The sequence below is a fragment of the Cricetulus griseus genome, chromosome 2 (genome assembly GCF_003668045.3).
Source record: "Cricetulus griseus strain 17A/GY chromosome 2, alternate assembly CriGri-PICRH-1.0, whole genome shotgun sequence".
Taxonomy (NCBI): domain Eukaryota; kingdom Metazoa; phylum Chordata; class Mammalia; order Rodentia; family Cricetidae; genus Cricetulus; species Cricetulus griseus.
Genome location: NC_048595.1, coordinates 385,959,820 through 385,982,757, shown reverse-complemented (window position 1 = coordinate 385,982,757; position 22,938 = coordinate 385,959,820). Strand labels below are relative to the sequence as shown.

The 22,938-nt window shown below is 41.7% G+C and overlaps 1 protein-coding gene across 15 annotated transcripts in view; it reads right to left on the bottom strand.

Annotated features, from left to right (window-relative positions):
- Nucleotides 1-22,938, bottom strand: part of Ppp6r2 (protein phosphatase 6 regulatory subunit 2) — a 94,213-nt gene that overhangs the window by 59,354 nt on the left and 11,921 nt on the right. For 6 of the 15 annotated variants that reach the window (XM_027396258.2, XM_027396257.2, XM_027396266.2 and 3 more), the window contains exons 1-2: nt 22,610-22,848; nt 2,318-2,446 (exon numbers count right to left, since the gene is read on the bottom strand). The gene's annotated coding sequence lies outside the window, so the exon portion shown is untranslated. Of the gene's footprint in view, nt 1-2,317; nt 2,447-5,848; nt 5,901-22,609; nt 22,850-22,938 lie in introns of those variants that run through there. The other 9 variants (XM_035440819.1, XM_035440820.1, XM_027396261.2 and 6 more) reach the window with 6 other exon arrangements.

Here is a 22,938-nt window from a genome sequence, read left to right as displayed (position 1 = left end):
AACCAAAAATATAAATGCAAGCCTTAATACAGGACAACACAATAACTTAGGAACACCACTGTCATACAGATTACTTTCTCGAAAGACAATAAGATATGGAAACTAATATCAAAAGTTTTTTTTTTTAAGATTTTGTTTTGTTTTGTTTTGTTTTTCCAAACCAGAGTTTCTCTGTGTAGCCCTGGCTGTCCTGGAACTCACTCTATAGACCAGGCTGGCCTCAAACAGAGATTGCTGCCTCCAAGTACTAGGATTAAAAGCATGTGCCACCATTGCCTTTACATAATAGCAATATCAATGGACATATTAATGTGGAAGGTGAAAATTTTCATGGAGTCCCACCTCTAGACAAAGAACTACAGGCAACTAATAACTGGGGAGGAGAATTAGCATCTTCCAGAAATGAACCCACCTCTCATTTCAATACTCTGAATATTTTTTCAGATACATGTTACAGTTCACTAATTCTGTCTTCATATATGGTTAATCTGTTTAAATTCACAAGTGCCTTTAGCTGCTGAACCATCTTGCAGGCCCAATTCCTGAGTGTTTCTTTGTCAAACTTTTGGTTTTTGTTTTAATTGAAGCAGGGTCTCAGTGACTGAGGTTGGTCTTGAACTTATGGTAATCATCATACCTCAGCCTCTCAAGTCCTGGGATTACAGGTGTGAACCACCATGCCTGGTCTCTATACCCTGTCTTCCACAGAGATGCTTAACTATGGAGAAGGCCATATTCTTCCCTCTATAGATGACCTGCTAGGTACCACTGAGAGCATCCTTGTTCATAAACCAGCTTTGGACTTAGTATATCAACTCAGCTGGATGCTCTTCCCATTATGATAACTGTCCTTGAGATTCTTCCAGGCTGTCAAGAGCAACATGATGTGGCCAACATCTCCTACATGCTTACCCAGCACTGAATGAATGAAAGGAGCCTCAAGTTCTGCTTCTTTATTTTTCCAGAGTGACACAATTGGAAGACAGGGTTAGGATTCAAATGCAAGTGTTGCCCTTTGATCCTACAGTTCCATGATAAGAGTCCAATAGAACATTCTGTGGTAGAGACTGTTGCCAAGAGAGAACTAGAATCTAAACTGCAACTTATTATCTGTCCAGCCACAATTCAGCTCTTGTTTTTTTCTATTTTAACTTTTTAAACTTTATCATGGTATGGTGGTCCATGTCTTTAGTACCAGTACTTGGGAGGCAAAGGCAGATGTCTCTGTGTGTTTGAGGCCAGCCTGGTCTACATAGTGAGTTCTAAGATAGCCAGGGCTACATAGAGAGACTGCCTCAAAAATAAAAATAAGATAAGATAAGCAATTAAGCATTATTTATCATTATTGTGTGTGTGTATATGTGTGTGTGTGTGATGTGTGTTAGTACAGAAGCATATGTGCACCACATATGTCTAAAGATCAGAAGACAACTTTTAGGGGTCAATTCTCTCCCTCTACCATCTGTTCCAGGGATCAAACTCAGGTAGGTCATCAGATTTGTGCAATTAGAACTTTCATTCACCAAGCCATTTGCCAGCCCATTTTCTCTCTTTAGTTCACATTAGTTTGAGATACAACATGCTTCATACATGAGACTTATGTCTCATTCGTCTTTGAAAAGTGGAACTTTATCACAGCAACAGAAAGGAAACAATACACTAAGCACAGTTTATTCTTTTTTATGCAGATTTATTACTTTATTTTTTTAATAATTTAATTTTAATCATTGTCCCACTATGTAGTCCTGGCTGTCTTGGAACTCTATATAGGCCAAGCTGGCATGTAAATCACAAAGGTCCACCTGTTTCTGCCTCCTGAAGAACATGCTTTACTCTGCAGAGAATTAATGCTTTCTTCAGTACAAAGCAAAACAGAGTTGCCATAACACTCAGTGTCCTGTCTTCTCTTCTGCATTTTGGAGTGCTATCTTAATTTCTAGTACAACAAAATGCTGGCAAGAAATTACATGAACCAGGTGTTGTGATATCCACCCATAATCACAGCATTCAGGACACGAGGGAGAAGAATCATAAGTTTAAGAATGGTTTTGACTACATAGTGAGATCCTATCTGAGAAAGAAAGAGGAGAGAGAGAGAGAGAGAGAGAGAGAGAGAGAGAGAGAGAGAGAGAGAGAGAGTTCCAACATCAAGTTAAGATTATAACAGAAAGGCTTTCAATGGGCCAATGAGACTCCCACCTCAAAAAAACAACAGAAACAAAAGGTTTCATTGTCATCCAACCTGTGAATGTTCATCTATACAATGTAATTGAGTAAACTGTACAATAAGGTAGAATTTAACTTAAGATCAGCTTACCTTCTATGGCAGTACCTTGTTTAAATCTTGTGTTGAGGCAAAATAAAAAGCATTTGTGTTTTTTTCTTTTGTATATATGCAACTTTAAAAAAGATGTTTTTGTTCAGGGAAGAGTTTTGGCTGGTTTACCTGAAAAATAAGAGAAAAATATTTAATTTTCCTTTATAGGTTAATTTTCTTAGTTCTTTTCCTGTTGCTGTGATAAAATACTTTATAAAAGCCACTTAAGGAAGGCTTATTTTAGCTCACAGTTCAAGGTCCATCATGGTAGAGAAGTGAACGCAGCAGGAACTTGAAGCAGTCAGTCACATTACATCACAGTCAAAGAAAAAAGCAACAAATACCTGTACTCAGCTTGTAGTCTCCTCCCACACAGTCTAAGACCACTGCCCACAGAATGGTGCCACCACGATGGGCAGATCTTCCCATCCCAATCACTGCATCAAGATAATCTCCTGCAGACATGCACCAGAAGTCCATTTCCCAAGAAATTCTAGATCCTGTCAAGTTGACAACTAACATCATACTAACAAAAAAAATGTCGAAGGTTAGTGGTGGCGCACACCTTTAAGCCCAGCACTCAGGGTGCAGAGGCAGGTGGATCTCTGTGAGTTCAAGGCCAGATTGCTGATCTACAGTGTAAGTTCCAGGACAAACTCCCCCCCCCCCGCCCTCCCCCCAAAAAAGTCAGGCAAAATACAAGGAAAACAAAAGAAATCAAGTACTGTTATTTTGAGATGCAGCTAGGAGAGCAATCTGAGGGCATTTTAAGAGATGATTAATTAAGGTGGGAAGAATTGCCTTGAATATGTAGATGGCACCATCTCATAGGCTGAGGGCCTTGATAGAATAAAACAAAACAACGGAGAAGCTGACTAAGCAGTCATACTTTGTCTTTTTGTTTCTCTCCCTCCTTGCCCTCCTTCTTTCAGTCCTTCCTGGCTCCCATGATATATAGATTATGATATGATAGACAATGAGAGACTACCACTGTAACAGTAACACCACAAAAACTAGGAGACTAAATAAATCTCTCCTCTTGTAAGTCATGTATATGGTATTTTGTCACAGAAATGTAAACCAAGATTAAAACTTGGTGCCAGGAGAGGCTAGAATTATGGCTCAGCTGTTATGAGCACTGGATGCCCTTCCAGAGGATCTAGATTCAATTCTCAGCACCCACATGATGGCGCAACAACCATAGCTCCAATTATTGGGAATTTGACACCCTTTTCTGGCCTCCACTCACCCAACATGCACATGGTATACAGACATATAACATGCAAGCAAAATACTCATTTAAAATAATGGTATGAAAAAAATAAATAAATAAATAAAATAATGGTATGGGGTACAGAGATAGATATTGCATGACTAACAACATGTTTTTTTTAAGATTTTATTTATTTATTATGTATTCAACATTCTGCTTCCATGTATATCTGCACACCAGAAGAGGGCACCTAGATATCATTATAGATGGTTGTGAGCCACCATGTGGTTGCTGGGAATTGCACTCAGGACCTCTGGAAGAGCAGTCAGTGCTCTTAACCTCTGAGCCATCTCTCCAGCCCACAGCATGGTTTTTTTTGATGCCTTGTATATTTTTTGTTTTTGTTTTTGTTTTCCCGAAACAGGGTTTCTCTGTGGCTTTGGAGGCTGTCCTAGAACTAGCTCTTGTAGACCAGGCTGGTCTCGAACTCACAGAGATCTGCCTGCCTTGGCTGGGGAATGATGGTGCACACAGAGGCAGGCGAATCTCTGTGAGTTCAAAATCAGACTGGTCTGCAGAGTAAGTTCCAGGACAGCCAGGACTACAAAGAGAAACCCTATCTCAAAAAAAAAGAAAAAAGAAGGAAAGAGAGAGAGAAAGAAAGAAAAGACCTGCCCTGAAGTTGGCAGAATCAATTTTTTTTTTTTTTTTTTTTTTTGAGACAAGGTTTCTCTGTAGCTTTGGAGGCTGTCCCGGAACTCTCTCAGTAGACCAGGCTGACCTTGAACTCACAAAGATTTGCCTGTCTCTACCTCCCTAGTGCTGGGATTAAAGGTGTGCGCCACCACCACCTGGAAAGCAGCATCAATTCTTAAGCTAGGAATCCAAATGGAGTAAAAGGAGAAAATGGAAGAAGTCAGCTCATACAGGCATTTTCTCCTGTTCTCTTGCCAGCATAATGTAAGCTACTTTGTTCTACCATAGCTGCCCCCAACCCCCAAGACAGACTGAAAACTCAAACTGTGAGCCAAAATTACCTTTCCTCCCTTATTCTGCTCAGCTATCTGGTCACAATGACATAAAACTGATACATTATCTTTAGTTGATATCCAAATCATCAGAGCATTTCATAATTAAGGAACTAAAAAACTAAAACTAAACTAAAAAAGAAAATACTAACAATATAAATCCAGTCTATATTTGACTAACTGCCTCAGTTGTTAGAATGACACACCAAACAATCCAAGGACAATGGGTGCTGTGATCACAATTATAGTGCCACCTACTCAGGAAACTAAGGAAAGAAGATCTCTTGAGGTCAGCAGTTCAAGGCCAGCCCGGGCAGTACAACAAAACAGTATTTTGTTTCCTTTGTATCTGGAGACACTCATATTAAGTGAATTAAGTCAAAGAAAGACAAATGTTGCATGTTTTCTTTCATTTATGGCTCCTAGACTTATAGATACATAATGTCATATATGTACTGATAATCTGAAAATAGAAGCATATTTGTCTGGAGGAACAAATGGGAGTGAGAAGTAAACAGTAGGGTACAGGAGAGAGAATGTGCTCAAAAAATATTATATACTTGCATGCAAATGGCTTTTGATAACCCTGTATAATTTAAAAAATAAAACAAATCTAAGGACATGAGGAGGATTTCTATTGAAGTTGCCAGTTTCATAACAGTAGACTGCTACCATTAACAAATGAATAATCCTGTGTGGTGGTTTGAATGAAAATGGTCCCCATAGGCTCATATATTTGCATGCCTAGTCTCCAGTTAATGAACTACTTGGAAGGATTAGCAGGTGTGGCCTTAGTAGGTGTGTCACTGGAGGTAGGCTTTGAGAAATGTGGCATTACATGCTCTGGAGTGTCAGCTTTCAATAGCCCACACCAGGCCCAGTGTCTTTGTCTCTTTGCCTGAATCCTGCAAATCAGGATTTAAAGCTCTCAGCTACTTCTCCAGCACCATTCCTGCCTGAGTGCTGTCATGCTCCCTGCCATGATAATGGACTAACCCTCTGAAACTGTAAGCCAGTCCCCAATCCAATGCTTACTTTTATAAGAGTTGCATTGTTCATGGTGTCTCCTCACAACAATAGAACACTAAAACACCTGATCACAAGCTAACTGATAATCCCTCTCAACTTCTAGAAGAAAAGCACTATAAATTGTGCTCTTTAACCACCATTTTCAAATATAACAACAGACATTCCTCAGAGAAATGACTAACTCTAAAGACTGAGGCAAAAATATGTATAAATTTCATGTATATTAATAAAATACAAGCAGCTCAGCAAATTGTCACACACCTGTAATCCCATCACTCAGCAGGCAGATCTGTAAAAGTTCAAGGCCAGCCTAGTCTATATACTGAGTTCCAGGCCAGCTAGAGCTATACAGGAGACCCTGTCTCAAGGAAAAAAAGAAAACAATGTTCTTGGATTAAATACAAGATAGAAACAAAATATTTCCATAGAAGGTAAAGTTATTTTCCTTTTTTCTTGCAAAATTCAAGATTTCCCTTATTGTATAATTTATATATACAAGAATTGTGTAGGGCTGGTGAAACCCACAGAAACACCTGACCTGAACAACAGGGAGTTCTTGGTCCCTAGACTGATAGCTGGGATACCAGCATGGGACTGATCCAGACCCCAGGAATGTGGGCTTCAATGAGGATACCTCCGAAATCTACGGGACCTCCTGTAGTAGTTCAGTACTTATTCCTAGCATAGGTGTGGACTTTGGGAGCCCATCCCACATACAGGGATACTCCCTGAGCCAAGACACATGGGGGTGGGCCAAAGGATATGATAGACTCTGATGACACCCTATGGAAGCCCTTACCCTCCCCAGGGAGCAGAAAGGATATGTGATAGGTAGGGTTTTAGTTGGGGGTGGGTGGTAGGGGAGGAGGAGAGAGAGTGGGAACCGGGAGTGACATGTATATCAATCTTGTTTCTAATTCAAATAAAAAAAAAAGATGGAAAAAAAAGAACTATGTAGAGAAGGAAAAAGACAAAATTGAATGTTTCTTCATATAGAATCTAGATATTTAAATATCTAATGTGTACATATACATAAAGATGTGAAAGCAAAAAAGAGAAAGGAGGGACTCTGTGGGAGGAAGAAGAGAATCAGTAGGAGAAAGGACATGGAAAGGTGATGAAGTATGAATATAAAAAAGTACAACGATACGTATACATGAGAACATCATGAATCCATTGTGTGTCAAAACACTAATACTAAAAAAAGGGGGGGGGAGAAAGAAAGAAAAGAACCTGGAAGACAAAAAGACAAAAGTAAAACCAACCCAAGTGTCCAGTCAACAGATGAATGAATGAATGAATGAATGAATGAACAAACTACAACACAGGAAGCTGAGAGGTGTAATTCAGTGGTAAGGTATATGCTTAACAAATATGACATTGTGTTCAATCCCCAGTCCCCAATAACAAAGACCATGGGTATAAACAATGGAATGGTAGTATCAAAAAGGAAATTCAGAAGAAGGTGGTGTGAGTGGTCTACAGAGCGTTCCAGGAAAGCCAGGGCTCCACAGAGAAACTTGGTCTCAAAAAAAACCAAACAAACAAAAAACATAATTTCATTTATATGAGGAAATTAAACCAGCTTTAAAGACAGGATGTTAAATAGCAGTTAGTTGCCAATAGGCTGAGGGAGGGAGGGGTGAATTAACAGCTATTTTATAGCAGATACAAATTTTCAATCTGACAAGATGGGGCTGGGTTGTATTTCCATGAGGGAGTGCTTGCCTAGTTTGTGCTAGATCCTGAGTTCTAACTCTAACTCTAAAGAAGCTTCAGGAATTTTTCTGGAATAAGCACTCCAATACCAATGAGAACAGACAGAGGAAATGTATTCACCAATGGACCAAAGCCCAGATAGTTCCTGAAAGGTCTAGGTTTTGGGTTTGGTTTGCATTCTCATTTTATACTCAGAAACCACAAGGTGAGGCTACTGAGCAAGATTAGTCAGGTTGTTACCTGGCAATGATCTACTGTTTTACTGTTATTTCTCCAGGTCATTCTGTTCTGGGTACCAAGTGAAGTCACGCCTGGCAAAAGGCAGTACAAGCAGTGCTTTAAATGAATCACTATATAAATCAGTGTGTAATAACTGGTCTTTCCTACCTTATTCTACTTCAAGGGGGAGAAGAATTGAGAAGACAAAATGTTCTGTAAAAAAACTTTTTTTAAGTTCTGGGGTTGAATAGTGATGATATACAGTATGGACTGATACAGTGGTAGATTTCAAATTACATACATTTATCACAACTAATTTAAGATTAGTTGAACTTGGTAGCCCAGTTACCTGGGAGGCTGAGACAGGAAGATCATTAATCCATCACTAACATAAGCAACTTGATCACACCCTCTCTTAAAAATTTCATTCAGCTATGCAACATGGCACACACCTTTAATCCCAGCACTCAGGAGGAAGGAGCAGATGGATCTCAGAGTACTTCAAGGCTAGTCTGGTCTACAAAGTGAGTCCCAGGACAGCAGAGTGACACAGAGAAACCCTGTATCAGGAAAAGAAAAAGGAAAAAAAGCCCTGGACAAATCTTATAGCCACTTTTTGTGCCTCCATTTTCCTTGTTTTTGAGAGGATAATAATACATACTTACAGTGAAAAAGGATAATTTATCCAGGCATGGTAGCACACACCTTTAACCACAGCACTTGGTAGGCAGAAGCAGGTGAATCTCTGTGAGTTTGGGACCAGTCTGGTCTACAGAGCGAGTTCCAGAACAGCCAGGGCTACACAGAGAAACCCTGTCTCAAACAACAAAAGATAATTTAATGTAAATAGTTTAGAATAACTAATCTACAGAAGGTTTTTAAACACATGTTACTTTTTGTTTTATTATTAAAGAAATAACTATTATTATTAAAGAAATAACTAAGAATTAAATAACTATAGAATTTGAATTTAGCAGGGCCGGCAAAATGGCTCTCAGAGGGTGAAAGATATTTACTGTGCAAGCCTGGAACCTGAGTTCAGTCCCCAGAATCCACATAAAGGTAGATGGACAGAGGCGGGGCTTGGTGGTGCACATCTTTAGTCCGGCACTTAGGAAGAGGAAGACTGAGGTGAGGGTGAGGATGTCTGTGAATTTGAGGACAGCCTGGTCTACAGAACGAATTCTAGGCCATCCAGAGATGCAAGGTAAGCTCTTCTCTTTTTTTTTTTTTTGGGGGGGGGAGGTTTGAGACAGGGTTTGTCCTGGAACTAGCTCTTGTACTCGAACTCAGAGATAGCCTGCCTCTGTCTCCTGAGTGCTGGAATTAAAGGCATGCACCGCCACCTCCCAGCATAAGCTCTTTCTAAAATAAAAATTTGTTAAATGCTAAAAGTAGGTGGAAAGAACCACCCAAAAAGTTATCTACATGCATGTATGGCATGCAGAACCCCCATACACATGCATCACCATCTAGCACCTTAATTTTGACTTCTACTAGACTCTTAGCTTTTCAAGACATGGTTTCTCTGTGTAACAGACCTAGCTGTCCTGGAACTAGCTCTGTAGACCAGGCTGGATTCAGGCTCATCAGACACCTCCAAGGAACTTAGAGAGAAAATGAATCGTCTACAGAGAAGCAAAGATGCATCATACTACCCCACTCATAAGAGACACAGAACCCACACCATGTTTATTCTCAATACAACAGTGCGAAGAAAACCAGACTCAGAATGGGAGCCCTTGGCAAAGGGCTGGCAGGATAGAGCACACTGGGGCTGAGACTCTTAAGGGAAAACAGCTAGAGACAAATTTGATAAAAAAGTATTATCAAAGCCAGAGAGATATCTCAATGGTGAAGAGCACACACTGCTTTTGCAGAGGATCTGAGTATAATTCCCAGCACCCAGGAGGGCTGTTCACAACCTTCTATAACTCCAGCTCCAGTGGAACCTGATGCCTCTGGCCTCCAAAGGTACCTGCACTCACATATTCACAAACACACTCACACACACACAAACATATACACCTAATTAAAAACAATAACAAGGGGGCTGGTGAGATGGCTCAGCGGTTAAGAGCAGTGGCTGCTCTTCCAGAGGTCCTGAGTTCAATTCCCAGCAACCACATGGTGGCTCACAACCATCTGTTATGAGATCTGGTGCCCTCTTCTGGTATGCAGATATATATGGAAGCAGAATGTTGTATACATAATAAATAAATAAATAAATAAAATCTTTTTAAAAAACCAATAACAATAGCCAGGTGTGGTGGCACATGCCTTTAATCCCAATTCTGGAGGCAGAGGCTCGCAGATCTCTGTGAATTCTAAGCCAGCCTGGTCTATATAGTGAGTTGCAAGCCAACTGAGGCTCCACAGTTAGACTTTGTCTCAAATAATAACAATAATGAGCTGGGCAGTGGAAGCACACACCTTTAATCCCAGCACTTGGGAGGCAGAGACAGGCAGACCTCTGTGAGTTCAGGGCCAGCCTGGTCTACAGAGCAAGTGCCAGGACAGTCAGGGCTATACAGAGAAACCCTGTCTCAAAAAAACAAAGAAAGAAGAAAAAGAATGAGTGAATGCCCAACCTTAGTGTGGCTTTTCTAACTTAAATTATCCTGTTTCTCTTTAGCTACATTTTGCCTCTGGGCTTTTTACCTTTCTTTATTCTATATATCTTTCTTTCCTTCTTACTACACCGCTGGCTGTATGGCTGACCCTGGAATCCTCTCTTCCCCAGATTTCCCCTCCTATTTATTCTCTCTGCCCTCCAGCCTTGCCTATATCTCTCTCCTGCCTAGTTATTGGCCATTCAGATCTTTATTAGACCAATCAGGTGTTTTAGGCAGGCAAAGTAACACAGCTTTACAGAGTTAAGCAAATGCAACATAAAAGACTGCAACACAAATGTTCCACAGCATAAATGAATGTAACTCATCTTAAACGAATATTCCACAACATTGTGGCACAGTTAAGTACCTAATGAATGTTAGTAACTGTCATTAGTCATGAGGAGGGGAGAATGATAGGGGAAGCACTGGCCAGAGAAGGCTTCCATGAATAAATCTAGCTTGATCTTTATTCATTCTAAACGAATGACCACAGAGCTCAAGGAAACATTAAATATAGCCTAGATTCCTAGTCTCTCTATAAAAGTTGGTTTCCCTCTCTTATGATAGCAGTGATGAGCTTAAACACAGCTCCTTGCCTCAAGAGGTGAAGTCTAAGCCAGGCAGAGTGGCACATGCCTACATACCTGTAGTCCTATCATTCTGGATGCTAGGCAGGAGGATTACCATCAATTTGAGGCAGCCTAGTCTATGTAGCAATTCTGACATTAGCATGAACTACATTGTCAGACCCTATCTAAAAATAAATAGAGGTAAAGTCTCTTTGCACATCCCTTCACTCTCAGCAGCCCTTACAACTCAATATAACCAACAAAGTTATCAAGACAGGTGCCAGAACCTCACCCCCAGGAGGCTTCACAGCTTCCACCAACACCTCCGAACTCTTTGACTAAACAAACAAGCTTCCTCAGACTTCCCTAAGGATGGCAAAACCTGGAGAGGGGCATAAACACCCAGCTGAGACCCAGTCCTAGAAGTAAACCAAGGTGACTACCGGGGAGACAGAGGACAATCCTGCTGTGCACAGCCCACACTGCCAACCTGGATTCAAGACCAAAACAGAATCTTGTTTTAAGCCACTAATGATTGGGGTGGGTTGTTAGGAAGTAACACATATATCATAAAATAAACAGCCCCAATCTTTTTAGTCTTTACTCAACTTTCCAATATCCTTATTCCTTAATCCACAGAAAAAAAGCAAAAGGTCTCACTCAAGTGTTAATACTGCCACTCCCCTCCAATAACTCTATCAAATCCATCATATCCCCTGCCTTTCCTCTTGTCACAAATAAAGAACTATCAAAGACCAGCCCCTCCATCTGCAATCCAGACTCCACCCCATGTCCTCCCAAACTGTTCCATCTGAACCTCTCACACCAGTATCTCTATTCTCCCCTCCTTCTCTAATGCATACATACACATGCATTCATATACATGCACAGGCACACACATGTCCTCTCTCGAATCCCAGGGTGATGGCAATATTTCCTAAAGGAAATACTTCCCCTCACTGTCTCCAACCCCTCTCTTCCCACCATTCCAATAAACAGTTTCTGTCAAGAAAGCCAATGACTGCTAAAGAATGCTTCTCATTTCTCACCTCAACATTTCAATACAGTGGATCAACCCTTCCTTTGTGGAGTGATGGCCTAACCTGCATTCTTTGACATCTCATCCTCCAGACTCAGAGCTGGGCCAGCCTGACAACATAGCAGGATTCTATCTCTTTTAAAGCAAACAGTTGGGTGTGTTAACTGTATTAGGGTTCTCTAGAAGAACAGAATCAAAGAATGAATATATATAATATATATATTTTAAAGGGAGATGTAGTATACTGGCTTACTAGCTATAGTCTAGCTAGTCCATCAGTGGCTGGCCAAGAATCCAGTAGTTGGGAGCTGGAGACATGGCTCAGTGGTTAAAAACACTAACTGGTTTTCCAGAAGTCATGAGTTCAATTCCCAGCAACCACAAGATGGCTCACAACCATCTGTAATGAGATCTGGTGCCCTCTTCTGGCCTGCAGGTGTATATGCAGACAGAACACTGTATACATAATAAATAAATATTAAAAAAATAATAATAATAATTCAGTAGTTGTTCAGTCCCTGAGGCTGGATGTCTTTTTTTTAAGATTTTATTTGTTATGTATACATGTATACTACATGTATACATGTATACATGTGCTTTCATGTATATCTGCACACCAGAAGAGGGCACCTGATCTCATAACGGATGGTTGTGAGCCATCATGTGGTTGCTGGGAATTGAACTCAGGACCTCTGGAAGAGCAGCCAGGGTTCTTAACCTCTGAGCCATCTCTCCAGCTCAAGGCTGGATGTCTTGGCTGATCGTTACTCTAAGCTGGAATCCTGAAGTAGCTTCTACTATCAGTGAAGTAACACCCCAGAAGAACAGATGAACTTGCTATCAAGAGTGAGAGCAGCCGGGTGGTGGTGCCTTTAACCCCAGCACTCAGGAGGCAGACGCAGGCAGACCTCTGTGAGTTCGAGACCAGCATGGTCTATAAGAGTTAGTTCCAGGACAGCCTCCAAAGCCACAGAGAAACCCTGTCTTGAAGAAAAAAAAAAAAAAAAAAAAAAAAAAGTGAGAGCAAATAGACAAAAAGCAAGTGCTTCCTTCTTCCATGCCCTCGTATGCAGGCCACACCAGAAGATGTGGTCTACACTTAGGGTGGATCTTCAGATCTCTAATAATCCAGATTTGAGGTGGATCTTCCTGCCACAAATAATCTAACTAAGAGACTCTTTCACAGATGTACCCACATGCTTGGGTTCTAGTTGATTCAAGAAGTAGTCAAGTTGACAACCAAGATTAGCCATCACAGTGGCACATACCATTTATTTTTTACTTTTTAAAATTTGTATTGGGGGCTGGAGAGATGGCTCAGCAGTTAAGAGGACTGACTGTTCTTCCAGGAGACCCAGGTTCAATTCCCAGCACCCACATGGCAGCTTACAACTGTCAGTTACTCTAGTTCCAGAGGATCTGATATTTTCACCCCAATGCACATAAAATAAAGGTTAAATAAATTATTTTTTAAAAAGTTGTATGGGTGTTTGGCCTGCATGTAAGTCTGTGTGAAGATGTCAGATCTTGGGGTTGCAGGCAGTTGTTAGCTGCCATGTGGGTGCTGGAATTGAGCCCAGGTCCTCTGAAAGAGGAGCCAATGCTCTTGACTGCTGAACTATCTCCCCAGCCCCAGTGGCACATACCTTTAATGCCAGCATTCTGTGAGTTTGAGGCCAGCCTCATACTTAGAGGCCATCCAGGATTATTACACAATGAAACCCTGTCTCAAAAGTTTATTACACACACACACACACACCAATCTAAAACTGGTTCAGAAAGGGTGGAACAGCTCTGTATCAGACAGAGCACCTTTCCTGAAGATAATAATTATAAACTCTGAACAAAATATTAAAAACAGGTATCTGAGATCCTGGGGATCTGGCTTCTGGCCTTTGCAGGTCCCTCTACTCATTTATGCAGGAATATACCCTAAAAAAAAGAAAGGCTCAGAGTTCAGAGCAAACAAAAAGAAGTTCCAACAAGTAAGAAAATCCCAAATTTGTATTAAACTTCTCTCCAAATTCCAAGATGGGACAACAGATGAAGCTACAAGGGACCACATAGAAAGTGGTTGCTGCTGTCATGGGTAAGCCAGCAGTGGAATGTATAAGACACATGACTTCAAGAGCAGCTTCAACAAGGTAAAAGCTATCCAGATCTGGGAAGGCAAAACTGGACTCCAAGTTCTGCCAAATTAGAAGGATTTTCCATTGTAATCCAGAAGGGTCACAATTTAGAAGTTAAGAACCATGTAGAACTAATGGCTGTGACCCAAAACTCATATCAAAACCAAAAGACCCACACCAGCAAAGTGCACAATTAAGTCTCGATGGTATTAAGGTGCTGTCCCCATAATTTAACAGCCTGATCAAACCACAACCCACCTCCCACTCCCAATCAACATTCTTATTGGAAGTGTAACTCAGTCCTACAGTACATGCTTACACTACACTACACAAAGCACTTGGTTCAATACCCATCAGTTAAAAAAAAAAACAAAAAACTGCACAGACTATTTTGTTGCCAACTGTCCACCAAGCACAATGCTGCTATACAAGAACAGAAAGACTTGGTCTGGCATTATGAAACACACTTGTAATCTAGCACTTGGGAGGTGATCTAAGCAGGGAGGCAGTCTAGTTCAACCTCAAACACAATGTAAGTTTAAGGCCAGTCAGCCTTGGCTACATGAAACCCACCCAGTGTCGAGAAAAAATTCTCAATTTTCATTGGGGAGAAAAGTACTTAATTTTACTTAAGCCTAGAAGTAGTTATTACAACATTTTAAAATAAGTCCGTTTTGAATGTTTAAAAAAAAGCTCAGTGGGGTTGCTGTTATTGTTGCTTTGGTTGCTTTGTTTTGGTTGTTTTGTTTTTTTTTTTAAGTAAATGTTTGTATGTATTATTATGTGTGTATGCTGAGAGTAAATGTTACTCTGTTGCCCAGGCTGATCTCAAACACCTGGGTTTTAAGAAACCCTCCAACCTCAGTCCTGGCACAACCACCCATATCTCACAAGACTGAAAAAAATCTTTAAGGGAAAATAACATAAACCACAGTCTCTAGAAGGTATCATCCATAATGCCAATTATACAACTGAAAATTACTTGAGATGTGAAGAAGGGAATGTGACAACCAAGAGAAAAAGTGAACAATAAGACTTACAAAACACATGGTGGACTTTGCAGAGCCCCCGTTCAGGGCCCTACCCTGCCTGGGGAGTGGTGGGTGGATGGGGTGGAGGGTAGGCTGGGGGTGGGGGAGGAGGGTTGGGGGTGAGGGGAGGGAGAGGGAGAAGGGACTTAAAATAAGCTTGTTCCCTAACTAGAACTAATAAAAAAAAAAAAGACTTACAAAACACCATACATTGAAAAAACACCATACATTGAAATCGCCAGATTGAAATTGCCAGATAAAAACTTCAAAAAAAAAAAAAATCTGTTCATGGGATTTTGGAAGAGACCAGAAAAGGTAAAGAAAACACATGAAAATGCATATACCCCAGCCCTAGCATGTGGGAGGCTGCGGGGAACAGACATTCAGAGTTTTGGGCCACCCTGGTTATACAGAAAGCTTCCAAAAACAAAAAAGACAGAGGCTGCTCTTCCAGAGAACTGGGGTTTGATTCACAGCACATACATGGTGGCCCACAACTGTGTGTAACTCCAGTTCCAAGGGATCAAACACACTCTTCTAAAGCAGGGCAGTAATGGTGCACTCCTTTGATCCCAACACTCTGGGAGGCAGAGGCAGGCAGATCTCTGTGAGTTCAAGACCAGCCTCCAAAGTCACAGAGAAACCCTGTCTGGAAAAAACAAAAAACAAACAAACAAACAAAAACCACTTTTCTAGCCTTCATGAGCACCAGACAAGAAATGGTACAGAGACATATATGCCAGCAAACCACCAACAAAATAAAATTTTAAACATATAAAAAAAGGAAACTCTAGAACTGGAAAAACAGTATCTGAAATAAAATATTACTGGACGTGCTTAATAACAGAACAGACATAGAAAAAAGTAGCAAAGTTTGAAGATATACATACAACTATATAGAAAACATACAACTATAAAAAAATTTTAAATACACACACACCTGGAGTCCCAAAGGAGAAGAAAAAAAAAATGAGGCCCCAAAAGTTACTCAATGGCAACAGTAAAAATGTTTCCAGTCAGGTGATGGTAATACCTGCATTTAATCCCAGCACTCCAGAGATAGAGGCAGGTGGATCTCTGTGAGTTTCAGGACAGCCTGGTCTACAGAGCCAAGTTCTAGGACAGCCAGAGCTACACAGAGAAACCCTGTCTCAAAAGAAATATTTTTGTTTTGTTTTGATTTCTTTTTGTTTTATTTTGTTTTGTATGAGTGGTTTGTTGGTACATTAGATGCCTGCCTAGTGCCCACAGAAGCCAGAAAAGGGCATCAGATTCCCTAGAATTGGAGTCATAGATGGTTGTTAGCTGCCATGTGGGTGCTGGAAGCCAAATCCGAGTTCTCTGCTAAAGCATTCAGAGCTCTAACAGCTAAGCCATCTCTCCAGCCCCCAAAAGTACAACAAGGAATATTTTTTGTTGTTGTTGTTGTCTAAAACAGGGTCTCACAATGTAGCCCTGGCTGCCCTGTAACTCTCTATGTAGGCCAGAGTAGCCTTGAACTCCTGAATGCTTGGATTAAGTCTGTGCCACCATACACAACTTTTGTTCTGTTTTTTGTTTGTTTGTTTGTTTGTTTGTTTAAAGATTTATTCATTTATTCTGTATACAGTATCTTGTCTGCATGTATGCCTACAGGCCAGAAGAGGGCACCAGATCTCATTACAGATGGTTGTGAGCCACCATGTGGTTGCTGGGAATTGAACTCAGGACTTCTGGAAGAACAATCAATGCTCTTAACCTCTGAGCCATCTCTCCAGCCCTATTTTTTGTGGTGTTTTGTTTTGTTTTGTTTTGTTTGTTAAGACAGGGTCTCACTTAGCAGAATCTAGCCTCAAACTTCAGATTCTCTTGTCTCAGTTTCAACTAGGATTATAAGTGTATACCACTATACCCAGCCATTTTACAGTTTTTAAATATATCAACCTAACAGTCCAAAAAGGATAAATATACCTAAAATGCAGTTAAACTAAAGGGGGAGAAAACACCTTAAGCACAGCAAAAGAAATTATTAGATAAACAGTAATAACTGATATCATAAGTAGGGGCTAAAAACAATAAAGTAAGTTTTGAAGTGCTGAAAGACAAAAGGTTGTCAAACAAGAATTCTACATTCAGCAATGAATCTTTCAAAGAAGAAGGGCAGGGTCTAAAGATATGTATCAGTTGATAGAATGTTTACCCAGCATAGATGAAACCCTAGGCGTGCTGCAATTGCAATCCCAGCACACAAGAGGTAAAAGCAGGATTGGAATTTAGAAATTCAAGGTCATTCTCCACTAGACAGCCTAGAGTTTGAGGTCAGCCTGGGCTTAATGAGACCCTGTGAATAAATAAATAAATCCCAGCATTCACAAGGCTGAGGCAAGAAGGTCCTAAAACCAGCCTGAGCAAACCTCATCTCAAAAGTAAGTCAGGAGCTTGACATCATGGCTCACATTCTGCATTCCAGAGGTTCAGAAGTGTCTTTGTGATTTTAGGCCAGCCAGGGCCACAGAATGAGACTCTTGTCTCCAGGAACAAAACAATAACAAAAGACTGGCTGAGAACATAGCTCAATGGCAGAGCACCTGCCTAACATACAGAAGGCCCTAAGTTCAATTTCCAGTACTGCCAAAAAACAATTACATAGATATTGATATGGGATTTTGCCTAGAGTGATGGCTCAAATCTTTTAGTTCCAGTACTTGGAAGGTTGAGACAAGAGGATCACTAAGAGGCCGCCGGGCAGTGGTGGTACACGACTTTAATCCCAGCACCCCAGCACTCGGAGGCAGAAGCAGGCGGATCTCTGTGAGTTTGAGACCAGCATGGTCTACAAGAGCTAGTTCCAGGACAGCCTCCAAAGTCACAGAGAAACCCTGTTTCGGAAAAAAACGAACTAACAAAAAAACAAAATGGGGGGGGGGGGGATCACTAAGGTCAGCCTGAACTACAAAGTGACACACCCTGTCTAAAAAACAACAACAACAACCACAGGGGAGGTGGTGGTGCACACCTTTGATCCCAGCAGAGGCAGACAAATCTCTGAGTTCAAGGCCAGCCTGGTCTACTGAGTGAGTTCCAGGACAGTCAGGGCTACACAGAAAAACCTTGTCTTGGAAAAAAACCAAAAAACACAAGACAGCACTGCCAAGCATACACAAGATTTGATCCTAGCACAGAAAGGAAGAAAAGGGAAGAGGCAGAAAAGGGAGGGAAGAGAGAAAAGAAGACAGAAGGAAAATTGGGCATTTATAAATATCTCTTCATAAATTTGCAAAAATCCTCAACAAAACACTAGCAAACTAAATCATACACACAAATAGAATGAACATCATGCCAAGAAGAATTTATCCCAAGATTACAGCTATTTTTAACATCTGAAAATCAATCAATATAACATACCACAAATCAATGAAAATCAAATAACCATCTGAATTGATGCAGAGAAAGCATTTCACCAAATCCAACACTCTTTCATTATGAAAGCATTCCAGGTGCCAGTGAGAGCACTTAGCAGGTAAATGACTTGCTGCACAAGCCAGGTGACCTCAATCTCAGGAACCCACTTAAAGGTGGAAGGAGAGAATTGACTTCACCAAGTTGTCCTTGTCTTCCACATGCACACCATGGCAAACACATACTCATATATTATACACACAGAATAATAATAAGGGGTAATTTTTTAATTCCACAAAATTGAAATAAAGGCAACTTTCTCAATTATTATCACTTTTATTTAACACTGGGGGCTTCTATTCAATGCAATAAAAAAGTAAAACAAAAGGAATATCAATTGGGAAAGAAAAAGTAAATTATCTTTATCTGCAGATATAATTATGTAAGAAGAAAATCCAAAGGGATATATTATGAGAACTAGTAAGTTACACAATGTTGTAGAATATGTTACCATTATATATAACCCAAAATGTATTTTTGTGCAACAACAAATAATTGGAAACAATATAAGAACATTTACAATACTATCAAAAGACAAAACAGTTCAGAATAATTCAAATGAAAAATGCACCTTTACAGTGGAAACAAAATATTGCTAAGAAAAAAATCTAAATAAATGGAGAAATAAAATTAAATGCATAGAGAGCTGGAGATATGGCTCAGCAGTTAAGAGCACTGGCTGTTCTTTCAGAGTACCTGAGTTCAATTCCCAGTACCCACACAGTAGCTCACAATTGCCTGTAGCTCCAGTTCAAGGGGATCTGACACCATCACACAGACATGCATGCAAGCAAAATACCAATGTACATGAAAATAAGTAAATCTTTTTTAAAAATTAAATGCATAGATAAAGTGACTCAGTTCAACTCTGAATTTGAGCTATAGATTATAATAATACCAACCAAACTTACAGCAAAAATAACAACATAAGCCGGGCATTGGTGGCACTTGAAAGGCAGAGTCAGGCAGTCTGTGAGTTCGAGGCCAGCCTGCTCTACAGAGTGAGTGCCAGGATAGGATCCAAAGCTACACTGAGAAACCCTACCTGGAAAAACAAAAAACAAAAAAACAAAACAAAAAGTTCAAAGCCAGCTTCAGTTACCTAGTCAAGTTCCAGGACTGCCTGGACTACATGAGATCCTACTTTAAAAAAAAAAAAAAAAAAAAAAAAAGAGGGACTGAGATGTAGCTCAGTTGGTAAAATGCTTGATAACACACATGAAGCCCCAGGTTTAATCCCAAGCACTATATGAATCAGTCATGGTGGTACAGCCTGAAATCCTAGCACTTGGGAGGTAGAGGAAGGGGGCAGAAGTTTAAGGCTCTATCTACACAGCAACTTTTAAGGTCACACTGAGCAAATTTAGATCCTGTCTCAAAAAAAAAGAGAGCGAGAGAGCTGAAAGAAGAGCAATTTCATTACTAAATTATTGTAAAGAGTAAATGAGAAGATATGGATAACATACTTTAAAGAGTGACTGGGCCTGCCAAGCATGGTAGAAGATAACTGCCATCAGTCATCACTGTTATTAGTTTAAATATTTTAAACCTGACCCTTTCCTGAGAGGGGGAGATGCGGAACCAAACTGCCTACAGTTCAATCCTGGCTCTCTTGCCTCAGTCTTTTTATCTCTGAAACAGGGAAATTATAGCTCCTATAGTCTATGGTTACCCTGAGGACTAGATGAAAAATTCCCGTATGAATTAAATACTGAGCTGGGCATGGTGGTGCATGCCTTTAATCCTAGCACCTAGGGGGCAGAGGTAAGTAGATCCCTGCTAGTTCTGATCTATACAGCAAGGTCCAGAACAGCTGAGGCTACACGGAGAGACCTTTTCTCAAAAAAAGAAAGAAAAGAAAAAGAAATGCAATGGCACAGTATAAATATCCAAACATTATGCTGTGTTCTCTAAGCAGACAGTTATTTGCAAAGTTTTAAACATTATCTCCCTGCTCAAAATTGTACATTCAGCCTTATCTCTTCTCTAGGCTCCAGATTTTTTTGTAAGATATGTTCTCCCTGGATTTCTTAGATGTCTCCGACTAATTTCAGGCAAAAGGAAGCCTTGTTTTCTCTCTCTAACATGTAATAATTCACTCACATCCACCACGACCTCAACAAAGCTTCCCCGTTTAATTAAGCAGTGCCACTGCCCAACCATTTGTTCCATCAAGAAGCCTGGAAATCACTAAGCCCTCCCATTCCCTCAAACTTCTCTTCAATTGTTACAAATTTCTCTAAGAAGCTAGATTGTTACATACTTCTCTATGAAGTTCCAACAGCTCTACTTCCAAAATACTGCCCTAAGTCAACTGCTGAGGTTAAACCACAACACTCTCCACAATTGTGTGCCACAATTCAGAAAAACACAAGACCCAGCTTCTCACCAACGTTTGTAAGGTTGACTAGAAGACCAACTTTCTAAGCCAAGCTTCCCCTTAACCTTGTCTAGGTTCTTTAGTTCCTGCAAGTCTTTAGTTCCTGCAAGAGATGTGGGCCTTTCCCATCTCATCCCTGCATCTCGGTTCTCTCACCCAGGTAGGCCCTGTCCTGCCCTCCCACCCCCACCTCCTCATTATAGCTAGCTCTTTTTTTTTTTTTTTTTTTTTTTTTAATGAGCATTGACTGGTGTTCTGCCTGCATGTATGTATGTGTGTGAAGCTGCTGGATCCTCTGGAACTGGAGTTAGAGACAGTTGTGAGATATCATATAGGTGCTAGGAATTGAACCCAGGTCCTCTGGAAGAGTAGCCAATGTTCTTAACCCCTGAACAATCTCTCCAGACCCTGTCTTCAAGAGCTTAGTTTTTTTTTGCTTTTTGTTTTTTGTTTTGTTTGTTTGTTTCGAGACAGGGTTTCTCTGTGGCTTTGAAGGCTGTCCTGGAACTAGCTCTTGTAGGCCAGGCTGGTCTCGAACTCACAGAGATCCACCTGCCTCTGCCTCCTGAGTGCTGGAATTAAAGGCGTATGCCACCACTGTCTGGCAAGGAGAAAACCTTTAATCCCAGGCAGAGGCATGCAAAATAAATCTCTGTGACTTTAAGGCCAGTCTGATCTACATAGGCAAGGGCCTATAGCAACATGAACAGATAGGAATGAGGAACAAGGCCAGTAGTAGTAGCTCATGCCTTTAATTCCAGCACTTGGGAGGCAGAGGCAGGAGAATCTCTGAGTTTGAGGCCACCTGGTCTATAGATCCACAAGTTCCAGGACAGCCAAGGTTACACAGAGAAATCTTGTCTCAAAAAAAGGGGGGTAGGATGAAATGCCAAGAAGCCAGCAGCACTGTCAAGTAGGACATAGATGAAGGTGTGAGTGAATGTCTAATCGCCTGAAATAAGGAAGGCCTAGGGACAAGATGGATGAGAATGACAAGTTGAGGGGAGGGGCTACAGAGCAAGGCAAGAACTGGAAAAAGTGACAGACTGAGAGAGCTGGTGGTGAACAGCAAGACACCAGTGATAAACTGGAATCAGGCCTTAACAAGTGAGTTGTGAGCTGCAAGGATCCAAAGTACCGGGCAAAGAGGTTCCATAACGGAGGGAGCTTAGAGAAGGAAGGGTATGGGAGAAGGAAGGGGGGGGGAGGTGGAGATAAGCCAGGGAAAGGGATAGAATGGCAGTGGGTGACTATGACAACTGGGGGATGACTGGAAGAGGAGTGAGATAGAAATAAAGGATAGTGGGCACTGGCGAGGAGGAGAGGGAGGGGGCACTGATGTGTGGAAAGGTCACTAACAGCAGGCCACTGATGAGGAATGTGTATTAAAAAAATGAAGAGGAGAGAAGGAAGACTGACAACACCCCCACCCTATATCAAGGTCCGCCACACCTGTACAGACACTAACAGTGGGGAGGGGCCTTGACAGGGACGGAGGTGGACAAATGGGAGATGGACAAGGAGGCCCCTGACAGGCTGAGACTGGTCTAAGAGCAGGGAAACTGGCCGACCACTGACAAGCATGAACGGGTCCATTAGCTAAGAGGGAGGTTGACAAGGGGAAGGGTTAGCTGAGGGGATGGGGAGGAAGGAATGAATGAATGAATGAATGAATGACGGGAGTGGAGAGCGCTGACTGACAAGCGAGCACACTGAAGGAGGGGCTGACCCCCTGTCGAAGCGCAGGGTGACAAAGGCTCTGATCCTCTCACTGGGCGCTGACTGCAGGTGTTGAGTGACAGGAGGACGCTGACTGACGGGGGGGGGGGTCCCTCCTCTCCCTGAGCCAGAGGAAGCAGCAGCAGGCGCGCGGCCGCACTCACCTGCCCCGCAGGCTGGGGGTCGCGGCGGCTCCTCCAAGACCCCGAGAGAGGCCAGGACGCTCGCAGAGGTGAAGTGCGGACGGCCTAGAGAAGGCCGCACGCACATGGGCCCGGCCCCGCGGAGCGGCACCTTCGGACTCGGGCGCAGCCGCCGGGAGGCTCGGGACCCGCTCGGGACCGCCTCGGGGCCGCGGGCGAGATCGCTCCAAAATGGCGGCGGCGAGAACGCGCCCGCTCCGGGGACGCGCTTCGGCGCAGGGCCGCGCTCGCGGACGGGGTCGGGGCGGGGGCGCGCTCCGGGGGCGGGGCCATGGGAGGAGGCGCAGCAT